Source organism: Nicotiana sylvestris, chromosome 5 (assembly GCF_000393655.2).
Source record: "Nicotiana sylvestris chromosome 5, ASM39365v2, whole genome shotgun sequence".
Taxonomy (NCBI): domain Eukaryota; kingdom Viridiplantae; phylum Streptophyta; class Magnoliopsida; order Solanales; family Solanaceae; genus Nicotiana; species Nicotiana sylvestris.
The window spans coordinates 131114893-131118594 of NC_091061.1; the positions used below are offsets into that span (position 1 = coordinate 131114893).

A 3702-nucleotide genomic window follows, 5' to 3' on the forward strand; every position below is an offset into this window, starting at 1 on the left:
CTATCTGCACTTCAATATTCTTAATAGCTGACTCATGTGCATCTACGCTTTCACTCATTTTTGCATTTGACCCAATAAACTGCTGCATCATTGCCTCGAGTCTAGCAAATCCATCTTCCTGTCTTCCACCATGCTGCTGCTGAGGAGGATGATAACTCTGCTACTGATTTTGATTGTTATATCCTCGTGGCCTTTGGTAAGGTGCCATATTATTGTGAGGTCTCATACCTCCCATGTTTCCATTGTTGGGTGGCTGGACTGGCCTGTATGGCTGATTTTGTTGGCCCCAATTCTGACCACCTTGTCTCTGGCCCCCATAATTAGACACATCATTTATGTCCTCAAGGTAGTGATGATGATCACTTTCTGCATTCCACTGGTTACCAATTGGCTGACTAATGCAAGATGTGCATAAGCCCTCATTGGTAGTACCTACAATGTGTACCTACTGCTTCTGCCCTAACTTTTCCACCTTTTTGGTGAGTATACTCATCTGTGTCATTAATGTGGCCATATTTTCAACAAGATTGTTGAATGGATCTAAGGGCACTGAGTGAACTACTGGAGTGATAGGTGCATTCCTAGTTGTACACCCCAAATTCTGTGCCATCTTGTCAAGCAGACTCTGGTTTTCTTTCCATGTTTTGCTCAAAAATGATCCACCAACTGAAGCATCAACATTACCCTTCACGCTATCTGCCAAACCCATATAGAATCGCTGCCCCAACATCTGATCTGGAATACCGTGGTGCGGACATATAACCAACATCCCTTTGAATCGGTCCCATGTTTCTTGCAGTGTCTCTATTGATTTCTGTTTGAAACTCAAAATTTCATCAATTTGTTGAGCAGTCTTGTTGGGTGGATGAAACTTGTTCACAAATTGCTTGACAAACTCCTTCCAGGTCATTATGGAATTAATGGGGAGTGAGTTTAGCGAAGTGTGGACAGCTCCTGTCGCTGAGAATGGAAACAACAACAACTTTATTGCTTCCTGAGTTACGTTGGGCTGCCTTTGAGTTTTGCAGATTGACAGGAAATTCTTCAAGTGCTGTTAAGGATCTTCAATTTATGACCCCGAAAAATAGTCCCTTGTTTTGCAACAAGTGCAGCATGTTGTTCGTGATTTGAAATGACTCGGCATGTATCTGCGGGACTAAAACCGTTGTGGACAAGTTCTCTACTGTGGATTGCGCCCAGTCATATAGAGCAGCCTCTGGCACAAGAGGTGCTAGTGGTGCCACTAGCGTAGCTGGGTCTACCACGTTATCCCCCATGTCTGGTTCGAATTGTTCAGTGGTTTGTTGTTGTTTGTTTTTCTGGTTGGCCCGATTCAAGGCCTTGAAAACTTTCTCGGGATCTGATAATGCTTCAAATACTTCACCATTTCTCGATGAGTTTCTAGGTATGCACCTGTACAACCAAGTCAACAAACGTTAAAATTTCAATGTATAGATTGGAAATAAAGAAAACTGACTACACTAAGAATTTTTTGTATTTCTTTAAATTTTAATTGATAACACCGTTAACTCCCCGGCAACGGCACCAAAATTTGATCATGCCCAACTATGCCTTATAAAAAGAACAAGCGGACGTTGCAAATATAATCCGAGTATTTAGCCTAGAGTCAAACCCACAAGGAATTAACCTATCAATTACTCTTGTTAGACTCACTGTGAGCACGTGATTTTTGCATTACGAAAAATTGCTCCAAAATAAATCAAAATAAATTTCTTTTACTGTGTAATTTGTGAATTTGCGTGGTGTTAAATATTTGTATTATGTCCGTAAATGTTTATATTTGTCATAATAAAATAAAAATAAAATAAAATACATATTGCATGCATATAGGATTTAATTATGCATTTAAGAGATAATTTAAATAAAATCATAAAAATATGCATTTTGTTCTATTTTTAATGTTCCACTGTGTGATTAATGTTGTCTATATGTTAATAGTTGTTAAAAAGGTAATTAATATCTTTGTAATGGTAATTTTGTTTTTATAATTTTTAATTAAGATTTTTGTTAATTAATAATGAAATTAGAAAATAATGATAAAAAAAATAAAAAAAATATAGCACAAGTTATACAAAATTGGACCTGGATTAAAATCCAGGCCCAAAACGTTAAACCAACCTCCCCCACAGCCCAATCCAAACAGCCAAGTCTGACCCAGTCCCAAGCTGATACCAAACGACGTCGTTTGGTCATCTCTAATCAAGGGCCGTTGGATTAAATACAACCAACGGCCAAGATCTCATCACCCTTACCCGCAACCCATAACCCGATCCATTAACCCGATTCAATCCGACCCCAACTTCAAATCAAACGACGTCGTTTGGTTTAATGAATTAATCCTGGCCTTTCATCTTGCTTGATCGGACGGACGAGATCGATCCATCCCACCCCTATATAAATCCCAAACCCTTACCCCGGCCCCTAACTAAACACCCCCCCATCCTCTCCTGTTCATCATCTTCTCAAACAGACCCCTAACCCTAGCCGCCCCTATTCCCCTTCGCCTGAAACCCGGCGGCATCAACGCCGCCGGTCACCAAAGTAACACCCCAGAACCCCCTGAGCCTCCTCTATCCGAATATGTTACCTGCTTGGTTCGAATCTCCCTGGAGGTTCTCGAATCTTCATTTGAAGATTCGAGCCAAGTTCAGATCTAAACCAATCAGCCCCAAATTAACACCATGGCTTCCCCTAGTCATCCTAAGTATGGATCTGTTGGTTGTTAGGTTCGAATCCGTTCGGAACTTCTCGAATCTTCTTTTGAAGATTCGGACCAAACAAAAATTTACCCAGATCTGTTTCAAACTCACACCAGTTACCCTCCTGGCCTCCCTCGTGCCTAGAATATCTTTGGTTCTTCTCGAATCTGACCAGAAATGGTTAAATCCCAAATCGAGTTTTTAAGAACCCTAAAAAATACCAAACTTCCGGATTCTGTGCCTATTAAATGAAGATTGAGGTTTAATCGACCTTAGTCGAAGTATTTTCAGTAGAAAATACTTCGACTAAGGTCAGTTTGATTTCAAACAAAAAGGTCCAAATCCAAGTTGAGTTCGAGTGAAGATTCAGAGGTATTTTTTCTATTTCTTTTGTGTATTCTACGTGTATTGTTGTCTGTTTTAATAGCTTTTTAATTTTTCATATTTGTTTTGATCAATTCTGTCATTTCTGTCTCCTACCTATTTACTTGATCCGAATGTGAATAGTTTCTATTGTTTGTGATTGTTTACAATGTGTGTAATCGACTCGATTAAGTTCGTCGATTAGTTATATTACGAATTTTTCATTTCTGAAAATGTTGACTGAAACAGTCTGATTCTATTATTTTAGACTAGTTATTGACAAATGTTGTAAATAGTCAATTGATTAATGCTCGTCAATTAAATCATGATTGTCTGTGAATCAGTGAATTCAAATGTATGTTGTATATGTTATTGTCTGAACATTAAAAGTTTCAGGGCATTGTCAGTATTGACAATGATCCTGTGTGTGTTTGATTTTGGTTTAATGTTAAGTCCAGTCTGAATGATTTTGATAATTTCAGAAATATGCTGTTATGATGTTAGTTCTGAATTCAGTGTTGTAATGTCCAGTTTGAATTCCAGTTTACAAAAGTTGGTCAAATACAATTGTGTTTAGGAGGTTAATAGGATTGATTTAGCTGTAAATCAGAAAGATAAC

The 3702-nt window shown here is 38.4% G+C and overlaps 1 non-coding gene across 1 annotated transcript; it reads left to right on the forward strand.

Annotated features, from left to right (window-relative positions):
* Positions 1-740: 740 nt before the first annotated feature.
* On the forward strand, positions 741-847 carry LOC138869861 (small nucleolar RNA R71). Its single transcript, XR_011400111.1, has one exon. It is a non-coding gene; the product is annotated as a small nucleolar RNA R71 (small nucleolar RNA).
* The last annotated feature ends 2855 nt before the right edge of the window (positions 848-3702 follow it).